The sequence below is a fragment of the Mobula birostris genome, chromosome 7 (assembly GCF_030028105.1).
Source record: "Mobula birostris isolate sMobBir1 chromosome 7, sMobBir1.hap1, whole genome shotgun sequence".
NCBI classification, from domain to species: Eukaryota; Metazoa; Chordata; class Chondrichthyes; order Myliobatiformes; family Myliobatidae; genus Mobula; species Mobula birostris.
The window spans coordinates 168739362-168756476 of record NC_092376.1 but is presented as its reverse complement, the minus strand read 5'-3'; the positions used below and the strand labels follow the sequence as shown (position 1 = coordinate 168756476).

The following is a 17115-nucleotide window of genomic DNA, read 5'->3' as shown; positions in this document are numbered from 1 at the left end:
TTTGTTCTCTCCAGTTGAAACTCACTCTTCCTGTATTGTGATCACCAGAAATTCACAGATTATTCCAAATGAACATAGAACATAGAATAGTACATCACAGTACAGGCCCTTCAGCCCACAATGTTGTGCTGACCCTCAAACCCTGCCTCCCATATAATCCCCCACCTTAAGTTCCTCCATATACCTGTCTAGTAGTCTCTTAAACTTCACTAGTGTATCTGCCTCCACCACTGACTCAGGCAGTGCATTCCACGCACCAACCACTCTCTGAGTAAAAAACCCTCCTCTAATATCCCCCTTGAACTTCCCACCCCTTACCTTAAAGCCAGGTCCTCTTGTATTGAGCAGTGGTGCCTTGGGGAAGAGGCACTGGCTATCCACTCTCTCTATTCCTCTTATTATCTTGTCTCCTCTCATCCTCCTTCATTTGGACACCTCTATCATGTCTCCTCTCATCCTCCTTCTCTCCAAAGAGTAAAGCCCTAGCTCCCTCAATCTCTGATCATAATGCATACTCTCTAAACCAGGCAGCATCCTGGTAAATCTCCTCTGTACTCTTTTCAATGCTTCCACATCCTTCCTATAGTGAGGCAACTAGAACTGGACACAATACTCCAAGTGTGGCCTAACCAGAGTTTTATAGAGCTGCATCATTACATCGCGACTCTTAAACTCTATCCCTCGACTTATGAAAGCTAACACCCCATAAGCTTTCTTAACTACCCTATCCACCTATGAGGCAAATTTCAGGGATCTGTGGACATGTACCCCCAGATCCCTCTGCTCCTCCACACTACCAAGTATCCGAGCATTTACTTTGTACTCTGACTTGGAGTTTGTCCTTCCAAAGCGTACCACCTCATACTTTTCTGGGTTGAACTCCATCTGCCACTTCTCAGCCCATTTCTGCATCCTATCAATGTCTCTCTGCAATCTTCGACAATCCTCTACACTATCTGCAACACCACCAACCTTTGTGTCGTCTGCAAACTTGCCAAACCACCCTTCTACCCCCACATTCAGGTCGTTAATAAAAATTACAAAAATTAGAGGTCCCAGAACAGATCCTTGTGTGACACCACTAGTCACAATCCTCCAATCTGAATGTACTTCCTCCACCATGACCCTCTACCTTCTGCAGGCAAGCCAATTCTGAATCCACCTGGCCAAACTTCCCTGGATCCCATGCTTTCTGACTTTCTGAATAAGACTACCGTGTGGAACCTTGTCAAATGCCTTACTAAAATCCATATAGATCATATCCACTGCACTACCCTCATCTATATGCCTGGTCACCTCCTCAAAGAAGTCTATCAGGCTTGTTAGACATCATCTGCCCTTCACAAAGCCATGCTGACTGTCCCTGATCAGACCATGATTCTCTAAATGCCCAGAAATCCTTTCTCTAAGAATCTTTTCCAACAGCTTTCCCACCACAGACGTAAGGCTCACTGGTCTATAATTACCCGGACTATCCCTACTACCTTTTTTGAACAAGGGGACAACATTCGCCTCCCTCCAATCCTCCGGTACCATCCCCGTGGATAACGAAGACATAAAGATCCTAGCTAGAGGCTCAGCAATCTCTTCCCTCGCCTCGTGGAGAAGCCTGGGGAATATTCCGTCAGGCCCCAGGGACTTATCCATCCTAATGTATTTTAACAACTCCAACACCTCCTCTCCCTTAATATCAACATGCTCCAGAACATCAACCTCACTCATATTGTCCTCACCATCATCAAGTTTCCTCTCATTGGTGAATACCTAAGAGAAGTATTCATTAAGGACCTCGCTCACTTCCACAGCCTCCAGGCACATCTTCCCACCTTTATCTCTAATTGGTCCTGCCTTCACTCCTGTCATCCTTTTTTTCTTCACATAATTGAAGAATGCCTTGTGGTTTTCCTTTACCCTACTTGCCAAGGCCTTCTCATGCCTCCTTCTTGCTCTTCTCAGACCCTTCTTAAACTCCTTTCTTGCTTCCCTATATTCCTCAATAGACCCATCTGATCCCTGCTTCCTAAACCTCATGTATGCTGCCTTCTTCCACCTGACTAGATTTTCCACCTCACTTGAGCTGAGATCTCGCTAACATCTTGCACAGCTGTAACATGAAATTCGTTCTAGAGGCAAAGAGTCATTGAGCACTGCAGCACAAAAATGAGCCCTTTGCCCATCTAGTCCATGCCAAACTATCCTGCTTAGTCCCATCGGCTTGCACCTAGATCATAGCCCTCCATATCCCTCCCATTCAAGTACTGATCCAAACCTCTATTAAATCTTGAAATCAAGCCCACATCCACCACTTCCACTGGTGGCTCATTCCACACTCTCACAACCCTCTGCATGAAGAAGTTCTCTCCCATATTCGCCTTAATTATTTCACCTTTCACCTGAACCTATGATCTCTAGTTCTAGGCTTGCCCAGCTTCAGTGGAAAAAGCCTGCTTGCATTCACTATACCTGCACTCCTCATAAGTTTGTACACTTCTACCAAATCTCCCCTCTTTGACCTATGCTCCAGGGAGTAAAATCCTGTACTCAGTACTCTGACGGATGAAGGAATGTGTGCCAGATGCCTTGTTGATCACTTTTCTACCAGTATTGATAATTCCATCGAACTATGTAATTGTATCCTATCACTGTTCCATAACACTCAAAGGGCCTGCCATTCACATGATATGTCCTGTCCTGATACTTCCCACTTGTCCAGGCTAAATTTCATCTGCCAGTCCTTTGCTAATTTTCCCAGTTATGTTAACACCTGGTGTACCTAAGAAAACTTCCTTCATTTTCCACTAAATCAGCAATTTTCATGGCATCTGTAAATATACCAATGATGTGAGCTATATTCAAGTCCTGGAGAAAAAAGTTTAGAAAAAGAAGGAAGGATCTCACTGAAACCTATTGAATATTGGAAAAGCCCAAATAGAGTGGACATTGAGAGGACGTTTCCAGTGGTGGTGGAGTCTTAGATCAGAGGACACAGCCTCAGAATACAAGGCAAGATTTCTTCTTATGGAAACTATACTGACTTCAGCTTCTTTTATCATGTGCCTCCAAATACACAGAAACCCCATGCTTAATAATAGACTCTAGTGTCTTGTGAAGTCAGGCTAACTAGCCTAAATTTCCTATCTTTAGCTTCCCTCCCTTCAATTTTCCAACCCTCTGGAACCATTCCAGAATTTAGTAATTCTTGGAAGATCACTACTAATACTTCTAAAATCTTCAGCTACCTCTTTCAGAATCTTTCAGAACCCTGAGGTATAGTCCATCGGGTCCAGGTGACTTATCTCCCTTCAGATCTTTCAGCTTCCCAAGTGCTTTCTCCTTAGTGATAACTGTACTCTCTTTTGCCTCCTGTTACTCTCAGATTTCTGGCATACTGCCGGTGTCTTCTACAATGAAGACTGATGCAAAATACTTGCAACACACATCAAAGTTGCTGGTGAACGCAGCAGGCCAGGCAGCATCTCTAGGAAGAGGTACAGTCGACGTTTCAGGCCGAGACCCTTCGTCAGGACTAACTGAAAGAAGAGCTAGTAAGTGATTTGAAAGTGGCAGGGGGAGGGGGAGATCCAAAATGATAGGAGAAGACAGGAGGGGGAGAGATGGAGCCAAGAGCGGACAGGTGATTGGAAAAAGGGATATGAGAGGATCATGGGACAGGAGGCCCAGGGAGAGGGAAAAGGCTGGGGGGGGGAACCCAGAGGATGGGTAAGGGGTATAGTCAGAGGGACAGAGGGAGAAAAAGGAGAGAGAGAGAAAGAATGTGTGAATATAAATAAATAACGGATGGGGTACGAGGGGGAGGTGGGGCATTAGCAGAAGTTTGAGAAGTCAATGTTCATGGCAAACTTCTCAAGTCTTCTTAAACTTCTGCTTCTTTGTCTCTGGGCATTCATCTTCACACTGAATTCGGAACCAGTGCTGAAGAAACAATGGGAAAGAATGCTGCAGATATAGTGGGAGGGGGGCCTCATGCACACTTAGCCAAATATCTGTTTGTTGAATGTTTAGTTTTGTAGTTGGGCAGACTTAGTGAGGTACCTGTTGAGTTTGAAATGTTATTGAATGTTTAGTATCGTAGTTTGGGTGGCTTAGATGTTTGGTCAAATGTTTTACTGTTTATAAAAAAAATGATTAATGTGCTTATTCGTAATCAGTGTCTTCTTTCTCACTTATCAAACCCGTGAACCTGCTTCGTTGTAACACACTCTCGCCACTCCACCCCTGAAGGTGAACGTGGGGAGTCTGATGGGGCTTTAAGGTGGTCGGAGTGTGGAATTGCTGTCTGAAAGGGTGGTGGAGGCAGATTTTCTTACACCATTTAAGCAGCATCTGGTCAATAGCTTGTACTGCCAAGGCATGGAAGGCCAAGGGTGTAATGAATGTAAATGGGTTTGGTGTAGATTAGTACAATGATCAGCATGATGGGCTAAAGAGTGACACTAATTGTGCACTTTTGAAGGGCCCCAATTCAGCTTTAGCACAAGCATATAAGATTGCTTAAACACATCAAAAAGCGTGTAATCCGATTTCTAGACTCCTTCCTTTCATTGTCCATTGTTTAATGACACTTGAGGGATCATGTCAAATACTTACTTTGGTCATCTTCAAATGCTGTAAGTTCGTGTATATGACATCTTGAGCACCCCAGGGGATGTTTTTCTTCATTTTCATTATACCCTCAGAAAATTTAACAATTGATGTATTCCTGCAATTATAAGGCTGAGGAGAAGGATAAATGAAATGTTTCTGTTAGAAAATTATCAATTAGGCTTCCTTCTGTTTTAGGAGGATTACTCAAATGATTTAATCATACAAACAAATAAGATATATCATCAAAATTTGAAACAGGAATTGCTGGAAATACTCAATTGTTCAGGCTGCATTTGTGGGAAGAGAGACAAAGTTAACATTTCTGCTTAAAGATCCTTCATTAGAACTAGCAAATTGAGAAAAGACATTCAAAAACCTGCAGGAGAGCAGGGCAGACCTTATGTATTTCATAGGGTAAAACACAGCATTGGTCAGAAACACTTGGAGTATTCTGAACAGTTTTGAGCCTCTTATCTAAGAAAGGCTGTGCTGGTGTTGGAGAGGATGCAGATGAGTTTCATGGAAATGATCCTGGGAATAAAATGAGTAATGTATGAAGAGTGTTTGATGGTCCTGGACTTGTACTCAGTGGAGTTCAGGAGAATAAGAGGGGGAAATCTCATTAAAATCTATCCAATATTGAAAGACCTAGGTCAAGTGGATGTGGAGAGTACTTTTCCTCAAGTGGGGGAGTTTAGGAGCCAAGAGCACAGCCTCAGAATAATAGGACATCCTTTCAGAACAGAGAAGAAGAGAAATTTCTTCAGCCAGATGTGGTGAATCTGTGAACTTCAATGTTACAGTGAGTACAATGCAACACTGAGGCCGTCTACAAGAAGGTTCAGAGCCATCTCTATTTCCTGAGGAGACTGAGGTCCTTTAACATCTGCCGGACGATGCTGAGGATGTTCTACGAGTCTGTTGTGGCCAGTGCCATCATGTTCGCTGTGGTGTGCTGGGGCAGCAGGCTGAGGGTAGCAGACACCAACAGAATCAACAAACTCATTCATAAGGCCATTGATGTTGTGGGGATGGAACTGCACTCTCTCACGGTGGTGTCTGAAAAGAGGATGCTGTCTAAGTTGCATGCCATCTTGGACAATGTCTCCCATCCACTACATAATGTACTGGTTGGGCACAGGAGTACATTCAGCCAGAGACTCATTCCACCGAGATGCAACACTGAGCGTTATAGGAAGTCATTCCTGCCTGTGGCCATCAAACTTTACAACTCCTCCCTTGGAGGGTCACACACCCTGAGCCAATAGGCTGGTCCTGGACTTATTTCCATCTGACATAATTTACATATTATTATTTAATTATTTATGGTTTTATATTGTTATATTTATGCTCTATTCTTGGTTGGTACAACTGTAACGAAACCCAATTTCCCTCGGGATCAATAAAGTATGACTATGACTATGACTATAACTACAGACGGTTGTGAAGGCCAGGTCATTGGGTATAGTTAAAGCAGAGGTCGATACGTTCTTGATTAGTAAGATTATCAAAAGTTATAGGGAGATGGTAAGAGAACGGTGTTGAGAGGGTTAATAAATCAGCCATGATGGAATGGTGGAGCAGACTCGATGGGTTGAATGGCCTAATTCAGCTCCTATATCTTATCATCTTATAAATTGTAGACAAGGTTATCAGGAGCAACAGATAAGATGCTAGAGGAACTCAATGGGCCAGGTAGAACCTGCACAGAGAGAAAGGCAATTGTCATCACAATTCATGTCAAGACCATTCATCTAGACTGGGGGTTCTCTGTGATCCATGGACCCCTCAGCTAATAGTATGGATCTATGGCATAAATAAGGTAGGGAACCCCTGATCTTTACTGAAAGAGCAGAGGGGAGAATAGACCCAGTATAGAAATGTGCAGAGAAGGGGTGAAATAAGAACTATCTAGTAATAGGTGGATCCAAGTGAGGAGGGGTAATAGACAGAAGGAAGAAGGGAAAATGGAAATCAAGACAAACACTGGGAGCTGATGATTGGAGGCAACAAAGATGTTGGAATCTGATTGGATTGAAAACTGAAGCATGGAACCAAACGAGGGAGGTGTGAAAGACCGATGGGCAAAGTGGGAGGAGGGGATCCAGTGGAAGGAATGTGGGGGTGATGGTTAGAATAGACAGAGGAGGGTAAAGAAACAGGGTGAATGTATGGAGGGAATTGGGTAGATCTGGAAGAGAGAGGTAAAAGACACAGAACGGAAGCAGTTAAAGCTGAAATTGGAGAATTCAATGTTCATGCCTGCAGATTGTAGACTGACTGGACAGAAAATGTGATGCTGTTCCCTTAGTTTGCATTTCTGGTACACTTCCTCCTCCCATGGCCACTGTCCTTTCCTATCATAATCCCTCTTTTTCAGCTCTTTGCCTCTTCCACCTGTCACCTCCCAGCTTCTCACTCAATCCTTTCTCCCTCACAAACACACCTTCCCCCTCACCTGGCTTCCCCTAACTCCTGCCAGCTTGTACTCCTTCTCCTCCCCCTACTTTCTTACTCTGGCTTCTTCCCCTTCCTTTCAAGTCCTGATGAAGTCCCTTGGCTCGAAACGTTGACTGTTTGCTCCTCTCCGTGTGAGTCCTTCCAGCACTTTGTGTATTTTGACTTGCTTATTGTTTTTTTTTAACCCCTTTTCTTGCCATGGTCAACCTGACCTGCCAGGCATGTCTTCCTGTTCTTTCTTTTGCAACTCCTACTTTCTGTTGATTACGTCTTACTCTATAATTGGTCCCATTTACTCATTAAGCACATAAATTCATTTCAAAGGTTCATTTTATTATTAAAGTACAAATGCAGAATACAATCTGAGATTAGTCTTCTCCAGATAGCCATAAAATGCAGAAAACCATAGAAATAGTTGAAAGAAAGACGTGAATCCCTCCCTGCGCACAAAACAAAAGAGAAACAAAATCTCACAAACCCCAACCCCACCGTCCCACACAAATACTAACAGATCACCAATATGCAGAAACAGCAACAGGAACATCAAATCCCAAACCCTCAGCCCACCAATCGGCAACAGTAAAGAAAGGGTGAGAACACAAAAAAAGGCCAATATGAACTATAGTTAGTTTGAATTACAGTCCAGAATAAATAGCAGAATTTTGATAACATCCCTGAGAGCATGAGGAATCAGCAGCCCCTCCCAGGGCAGCAACTCGAAGCAGCTTTCCCCACGGTCACCCCTGTTTTATGGTATACGAGACTTCCTTTCTCACTCATTCACCTTCTAGCTTAACATATTTATTTTAACTCCTTCTCAGTTCTGTTGAATGGTCTTTGGCCTGAAATGTTAGCTGCTTCCCTTTCCTCAGATGCTGCATGATCTGCTGAGTATTTCCAGCGTTTCTTTTGATTTAGGTTTCTAGCATCTGCAGATGTCTCTTTTTGATTTACAAGTTATAAGACCATTAAACCAAAAGATATAGAAGCAAAATTAGGCCATTTGGCACATCAAGCCTCCTGCACCATTTTATCATAGCTGATGCACTTCACTCTCAACCCCAGTCTCCTGCCTTGTCCCGTGTCTCTTTATGTCCTGATTAATCAAAAGCCAATCAACCTTTGCCTTAAATATACATAAAGACTTGGCCTCCATCCGTGGCAACAAATTCTGCAGATGCACCACTCCCTGGCTAAAGAAATTCCACCTCATTTCCTTTATAAATGGACATCCTTCTATACTTAGCTGCGTCCTCTGGTCTTAGACTCAACCAACATCCTCTCCACATCCACTCTATTAAGGCCTTTCAACATTCAATCGGTTTAAATGAGATTCCCCACCCCCATTCTTCTGAATTCCAGTGACTTTAGGCCCAGAACCATCAAGTGTTCCTCATATGATAAGCCTTTCAATCATGGAATTATTTTCATGAACCTCATTTGAACTGTTTCCACATCCTTTCTTGGGGATAAGGGGACCAAAATGTCTTTCAATACTCCAAGTGAGGCCTCACCAGTGCTTTATAAAGCCTCAGCATTGCATCCTTACCCATCAAGATCCCATGAGAAGCAAAAGTCAGTATGTGTTGTAAATCAGGTTTAAGTTTAAGTTTAAGTTTATTGTCATTCAACCATATTCCTCCAGCAAACATTCCTCTGGACCAAAGCAACGCACACAAAATGCTGGAGGAACTCAGCAGGTCAGGCAGCATGTATGGAAATGAACAGACAGTCGATGTTCAGGCCGAAACCCTTCTTCAGGTCTGGAAAAGAAGAGGGAATACAGCAGAATAAAAAGGAGGGGGAGGGAAAGGAAGCTAACTAAGAAGTGATAGCTGAAGCCAAGTGGACGGGAAAGGTAAAAGGCTGGGGAGGAAGGATTCTGATAGGATTAGAGAGTGGGTCATGGGAGGAAAAGAAGGGCTGGAGAGGAAGGAATCTGATAGGAGAGATGAGTGGACCATGGGAGAAGAAAAATAAGGAAGGGCACCAGGGGAAGATGATAGTCAGGGTAGAAGAGATAAGAGGCCAGAGTGGGAAATAGAAGAAGAGGAAAGGATGTAGGATTTTTTTTTTTCCTGGAGAAATTGATTATCATGAAAGGAAGTGGTGAGATGCTAGAATAAATAGGTGAGGGAGGGAAAGGAATCTAGCTAGAATGTGATAAGTGAAGCCTAGTGGGTGGGAAGGGTAAAGGGCTGGAGAAGAAGGGATCCAATAGGAGTGGACTGTGAACCATAGGAGAAAGGAAAGGAAGAGGGGACCCAATGAGAATGATAGGCAGGTGAGAAAAGGTAAAAGGCCAGGGTGGGGAATAAAAGAGAGGAGGGGAGGGAAAAAACTGTTTTACTGGAAAGAGAAATCAATATTATGCCATTAAGTTGCAGATTACCCAAATGGAATATAAGATGTTGCTCCTCCAACTGGAAGGTGGCCTCATCTTGGCAGAAGAGGAGACCATGGACTGACATGTTGGAATGGTAATGGGAATCAGAATTGGTCCTCTGGATCAAGTTGCACAGCATAGTACACACAACTCACATGCAACCACATAAAGTAATATTACTGCAAATAAATTAACAAATTATAAGGCGCATTTACGACACGTTAAAAAAGGAGATCCATATGAAAATCCGATATAAGGAAAAGGAAAGTTCTGGTGATCCAGGGCAGTATTTATGAAGAGTGAAAGTTAATGTTTTAGGTTGATATTCTTTCATTGGAAGCATGAATAAACAAGTGTGTTTTAAGAGAAAATCAAAAAAAACTTGCAGGCAGGGAGTGTAACCCTACTAAAAACACTTATTACCTTCCCCAATTACTTCTTGGACAGGAAGGAATTTCTGAGACTAATGTGATGAGAGCCCTAGGCAAGGATGATAAGGACCCGAGTGCTAGAATATCTGAGACTAAAATCAAGACCTGATGCAAGACTGAGACGAGGACAGGCTTCTAAACTAGACGTCAGATGAGAATCCAAAATACAGCTGACAATTGAACACTGAACCTCAGTTCAGCTGCTCTTTAACTATTAAAATCCTGGCACCAAAACATGGTCGCCAATTAATGCAGCGGGTCTGAATCTTTAAAGGGGCCACCCCAGCTGTCCATATTCGGACAGTCAGAGCATCCCAATCCCAGAAGATGGCGCAGTCATGTGCTAGATAGGTCCTAGTTCTCAAAGAATCAAACCTATTGTGAAAAACTGATCCAATCACCTCTTTCACATTTCATACTCATTCACGCTATTAAACCCTTAAGTTCTACCTCTTCTATTATTGTCACTTTCGTATTTCTTGCAGTAGCTCAGCTTCACCGCAATGTTTTCGCCATACTTTTGTTTTTGCACTCTGCTGCATTAGTCGTTGTTTAGGGCTTGCTCTGAGTTCACTCTGTGACTTTCACACAAGCAAGAAATTTCACTGCATGCTGGCAGAAAGTATTTGACAATAAACTAATACAATCTGATCTGATTGGTGAATGAGATAAATATTAGGATGGGTTAATTTTCAGAATCAAACATATTGATTAACCGAGTCCCCTACTTGCCACTGTGGGATTCAGGTTCATAGTTGCAGATCAATCGTCCATATTTCTGCATACTTGCCCAGTCACTGAAGCACTACGCTATTGTATTCTGTGTGAAAATGACTACAAAGCAATTGCAGTAGCATGTCTAATCAGTTTACTGATACGCTGAAAGGAAATACACCAGTCAACAGAAGTTCATCTAACCAATTTTAACTGCATGATGAAGTGCAATAGAATTTAACTTAGTTGCCTCAAAGTTTTTTTGACTGGATTCCTATTCAGCAATAGCTTCTGTCAGCCCCAATACAAAGTTGTTTCAGCTCCTCCTATGCAATTTCATAATATCTGGATTTCTAAGCATATACGATCAATGAATGTGCCATTAAATGCTGTAATCAAATAGGATCAAATGCTGTAATCAAATAGGAATCTGTTCTGGGAACAAACTGCCGCTGTAAGAACAGATGGAGAAGTGAGTCCGTTTACAAAAATCAAGAGAGGCATTAGTCAAGGCTGTGTTTTCTCCCCTGATTTATTTAATGGGTACAGTGAAACAATATTACAAAAAATAAGAGACATCTTGGAAATCAAAGTTGGCACTGAAAACATCAATAATTTCAGATATGCAGATGACACTGTGTTAATTGCAAGTATGGAGGAAGAACTACAACACTTAATTGATATAATTGTTGAAGAAAGTGAAAAAATGGGTCTATCTATCAATTGCAAAAAGACAGAATGTATGGTGATATCCAAAAAGAAGGAGAATCCTATCTGCGGGCTGAGAATAAATGGGGAAGACATAAAACAAGTACAGAACTTTTGCTACTTAGGAAGTTGGGTGACATCAGATGGCAGGTGCGATTTGGACATCAAAAGAAGAATAGAGATGGCAAAAGACACCTTTACGAGAATGAAGAGTATACTGGCCAATACTAAACTAGGCATGACAACCCACCTCAGAGTACTGAAATGTTGAGTTTATCCAGTTATGTCATATGGCTCAGAATGTTGGACAATAGATAGTTACCTGAGGAAACAAACTGAAGCAGCAGGGATGTGGTTTTTGAGGAGGATGCAAAGAATATCATGGACGAAACGAATATCTAACGAGGATGTCATGAACAGAGCAAACACAAAAAGAGAAATAATATATGAGATCATGAAAAGGCAACGTAACTTCATTGGACATGTGATTAGGAAAGAGGAATTAGAATGCACGGTAATTATGGGAAAGATTGAAGGGAAGAAAGCAAAAGGAAGACAAAGACAAATGATGATGGAGACAGCAGCCAGAGAACTGGAAATGAATACCAATGAATTGATCCACTTGACCCGAAACAGGAGTATATGGGCCATGGTAGTCAAAGCTCAAACTGGGCATGGCACCTGATGATGTTGATGAATCAAATAGTATGAATTAATCCAATCATTCGATACATATATCCATATGGATGAAATATTGCAATCCAAATAATCCTGTATCCCTGATATTTCTGCAGTGCATTCGAGCAGGTTTCTGGATGATTGGATGTTGCTCTCTATTGATACTCAGCACACTTCTGTTAATATAATTTTTACTTGTTACACAGTAGTATAATTAAGTTTTCAGTGTGTTTTAAGAGAATATATAATAAATTAGTTGCTTTCAACCTTTACTATGGTTGCGGACACATATCCGTATTCTTTTCCAGATCCTGGCTCACATTCGGGATTCATGAATGAGCAAGATTTCGACCAGTTAGGATTTCAGAATATCTGGATCTTGGATTATCAGAGATTTACTGATTTGAGAGAACAATACTCACATAAAAATTATATTGTATTTACAAATAAATGAAGACTTACATGTAATTGTTTTGGTACTTGAAGTTTCAAACCCTAGGAAAGGAGACAATATATTCATATATATATATTTTCGTGCTGATGAAAAATATGAGTAATTTAAAGAGAAGTCAATGCAATAGTCTGCTGGTTGTCAGCTCAGCTTGTAGCCTATTGCCACTAAGTCACATTCTGAAGAAGTAAGCACATTAATCTAGACTGGAGCTACAAGTACCGCCTTCCTTTAGGCATCATGGTAAACTGTTTTTTGCTTCCCTTACCTTGTGGATTTAAAGCATCCCATGCTAGTATTTTGAGGAATGACAGGGCATTACTCCTGGGAAACACATGCAAGATGCTGGAGGAACTCAGGAGGCTCAGCAGCATCTATGGAAATGAATGAGCAGTCGACGGTTTGGGCTGAGATCCTTCATCAGAATCTCATAAAGTCCATAAGGGTCTTGGCCAGAAACGTTGACTGTTCATTCATTTGCATAGATGTTACCTGAACTGCTGAGGTCCCCTACCATTTTCTATGTGCTATTCTGGATTTCCAGTATCTGTAGAATCTCTTCTGTTACTGTTCCTAGGAAGGACTACCCTTCAGTTTCCACTGTTGGTGGGTCACATGTCAGTAGTTTTATGTTCTGTTTGAGGCACTGATGAATTATCTGCCACAATTCCTATATCCTAACGTGATTCAATAAGAATTACATGGCTGTAAAGCATTTCAAACTTTTATATAAAAAAGGAGTTAAGACACATAAATGCAAACTTTTCCATCCTTCAAAATACTAACGTCAAATTTAGCAAACATAATAAAAAACCTGCGGATTCTAAAAATTCAAATTAAAAACATAAGTCATGCATGATCTGTAGAAGTGGAAACAGAATTAAAGTTTGAAGCTAGAAAGTGAGCATTTTTAAATTATATTGCTCTACAGATATAAAAAATAAATATAATTGGTAGAGATTAAACTTACACCCAAGGATTCCAAATTCAATTGATCAATCCAGTCTAAAATTTCTTTAGCAGCTTTGTCAGCATGGCAGCCAAGAGCACAGCAGGTTAATAAGATCAAACTAATGTAGAACATTTTTGTTAATGGAGGAGCTGTTCTTCAACACTGTCTCTTAAGTTATCATTGCATAGGAAGATAGATTCTAACTTTTTATATCTTCACATCGGAAATGTACCTGTCACTTTCAAACTTATCTCTAAATAGTTGCAACAGCAAAAATAAACACTCAACCTTTATGAGTAATTTTTTGTCACTGGATTACATTCCATTAACTCCGTCACACTTTGCTTGCTGATGCAAACTTTTGTGGTTAAATTAGCATTTTTTTTACTTGCTCAGAGGATCTGGACAATTATTCGATATCATACTGTTGTGGGGAGATAACTTCTCCATCAAAATTCAAAGTAAATTTATTATCAAAATGCATATACAGTGGCATGCAAAAGTTTGGGCACCCCTGGTCAAAACTTCTATTACTATGAATAGCTAAGCAAGTAAAAGATGAACTGATTTCCAAAAGCCATAAAGTTAAAGATGACACATTTCTTTAATATTTTAAGCAAGAAAACTTTTTTATTTCCATCTTTTACAGTTTCAAAATGACAAAAAGAACACCTGTCCAACTGTTAAGCACGGGGGGAGGATCGATCATGCTTTGGGCTTGTGTTGCAGCCAGTGACATGGGGACCACTTACTGGTAGAGGGAAGAATGAATTCAATTAAATACCAGCATATTCTGGAAGCAAACATCACACTGTCTGTAAAAAAGCCGAAGATGAAAAGAGGACAGCTTCTACAACAGGATAATGAACCTAAACACACCTCAAAATCCACAATGGACTACCTCAAGAGGCACAAGCTGAAGGTTTTGCCACGGCCCTCACAGTCCCCTGACCTAAACATCATCGAGAATCTGTGGATAGACCTCAAAAGAACAGTGCATGCAAGACAGCTCAAGAATCTCACAGAACTAGAAGCCTTTTGCAAGGAAGAATGGGTGAAAATCCCCCAAACAAGAATTGAAAGATTCTTAGCTGGCTACAAAAAGCGTTTACAAGCTGTGATACTTGCCAAAGGGGGTGTTACTAAGTACTACCATGCAGGGTGCCCAAACTTTTGATTCGGGATCTTTTCCTTTTTTGTTATTTTGAAACATTAAAAGATGGGAATAAAAAAGTTTTCTTGCTTAACACATTAAAGAAATGTGTCATCTTTAACCTTATGGCTTTTAGAAATCAGTTCATCTTTTACTCACTTAGCTATTCACAGTAACAGAAATTTTGACCAGGGGCGCCCAAACTTTTGCATATCATTGTATGTCACCATATACAAACCCGAGATTCATTTTCTTGTGGGCAATCACAGCAAATACAAGAAGCATAATAAAATCAATGAAAGACCGTACCTAACAGAACAGACAACAACCAATGTGCAAAAACTACAAACTGTGCAAATACAAAAAGAGAGATAAATGATAATACTGTACTGTAAATAAATAGGCAATAAATATCAGGAACTTGTACGGAGGGATATGGTCCATGTTCAGGTCAGTGGGACTAGGCAGGAAATGGTTCGGCACAGCCAAGAAGGGCCAAAAGGCCTGTTTCTGTGCTGTAGTTTTCTATGGTTCTATGGTTCTAACTTGAAATGAAGAGTCACCAAAGTCAAACAAGTGGATGGTATCTCTTCACAGTGGTTAAAACATACCAAAACACTCTGATCAAATTAATCAGTGTCTCCATCTTGCCCCTGAACGGTGAGCTGCTGGCTGTTCTCCAGCTGTTCCCACCACTTCTGGTGACATCTCAGCCGATCATTCTGGCTGAGACTTTAACTGCATTGTCAAAGTGGCTAGTTGATCTGGCAGTGATGACGGCAGGCCGGAAGGCTGCTCCAGAACCCTGGTGGGAACGGCAGGAGATGCAAAAGTTTTGGGGTGCCTTCAGCAAGCATGCAGTTTGAAAATAGCAGCAATGTAGCCAGTTGAAGCAGAATGCCTCATCCTGAATCAAACACACTTCCTCTTGGTGTTGAAGGCAGCCACAGTCAGATCCACTGATGACACCCTGGTATTCTTGTTCAGGACATCTGTCACCTACAGAAAAACTGAAAGGCAGGCAGAAAGACATGGAGGTTATACACAACTGGAAGGGGCAATAGGGCTATGAAAACAATGACTTCACACCATTTTAAAAGTTTCTGCCCTCAGGCAATTAATCTGATTAATGATTCCAATAAAACCCCGTGCCCCACCCACTCTATTACCTCAGTCACTAAAACTGCGGTGTAACTGTAAACCAGTTTTTATATAGCGAGTATTCATGTACTTCTACAAATTTTATTCCATATCTGTAGCTTAACTCTAAATTATTTTTATATCATTCTTTATTGTTTATAATTATAAAGAGACGCAAAGGGAACTGGGAGTCCCTAAAAGCTAATTTGCAGGTTGAGTCTGTGGTGAGGACAATGATGTTAGCACTCATTTCAAGTCGACTGGAACATAAAAGCAAGAATGTAATGTTAATACTTTATAAAGCACTGGTGAGGCTTCACTTGGAGTACTTTGAGCAGTTTTGCCCCCCCCCCCATATTTTAGAAAAGATCTGTTGAAGTTGGAGAGGGTTCAAAGGAAGTTCATGAAAATGATTCCAGAACTGAATGGCTTATTTTATGAAAAGCGTTTGATGGCTCTGGGTCTGTATTCACTGGAATTCAGAAGAATGAGAGGTGACCTCATTGGAACCTATCAAATGGTGAAAGGGCAGATGTGGAGAGGATGTTTCCTATGATGGGAGTGTCTAAGACCAGAGGACAGATTCAGAATAGAGGGGCATCCTTTTAGAATGGCAATGAGGAGGAACGTTTTTAGCCAGAGAGTGGTAAATCTGTGGAATTCTTTGCCACAGGCAGCTGTGAAGACCGCTGTGTACATACATCTACTGATGCTTCTGGACACATCTTCAGTGATGTTCCTGGAATCATCGGGTGTTTCGGGTCTTTCAACATCATACAACCTCCTCCAGGTGACCCAGCCGGGGCTGATCAGACCCCAGCTTGTGTCCAGATGGCTAGCCACTTATGACTCCATGGCTCCCCACTTTTGAGCCACAGCCATCTTGAGGCCCACTCTGCCGCATCGGTGGTACTGCGGATGGCTCTCCTCTTCCTCTCTCCCTCGATGCCCAAAATGCTGAAGGCTCTAGCTAAGGAACAGGCTACGAATCCCCAACAACCAACCTCCACTGGGAGCTGCGATACTGACAATAATTGTTGTCATGGCATGCAGCTTCCTATCAACCCCTCCCTTCGCCGTTGCCTCCAGAATTTGGTTAACATCTTCATCAAACTGCTTCCACAGTGAAGTTATGTTAGCTGCAGGCCATTTGATCTGCCTCCTGTTAGACTTCATGTTAGAGGGATTACTTTGCAACACTTGGAGGTTCTGGACACCATGGGGTGACTATGGGGTGACTCCGGGCCTGGCTCCTCCTTCGTCTCACCAGTTCGGACATCTGCGCGTTGTGCTGCTCCTGCTCCCGCCAAACACTTCATCCTCGCTTGGTGGATCTTCAAGCCGCGATCGTTCTTGCGGCTTTTGCCACATGCACACTGCTTCCTCATCGTCGTTTGTTCATTGTCTGGGTCTGATGTCATTGTGGCCATCCGACTG

At 41.8% G+C, this 17115-nt stretch overlaps 1 long non-coding RNA gene across 2 annotated transcripts in view; it reads left to right on the top strand.

Moving 5' to 3' along the window:
* Positions 1-14602, top strand: part of LOC140200563 (uncharacterized) — a 33591-nt gene extending 18989 nt beyond the window's left edge. Inside the window, exons 2-3 of one of the 2 annotated variants that reach the window (XR_011886664.1) lie at positions 3377-3545; positions 14035-14602. This is a non-coding gene — a long non-coding RNA (uncharacterized lncRNA). Of the gene's footprint in view, positions 1-3376; positions 3546-8710; positions 8805-14034 lie in introns of those variants that run through there. The other variant, XR_011886665.1, reaches the window with a different exon arrangement.
* The last annotated feature ends 2513 nt before the right edge of the window (positions 14603-17115 follow it).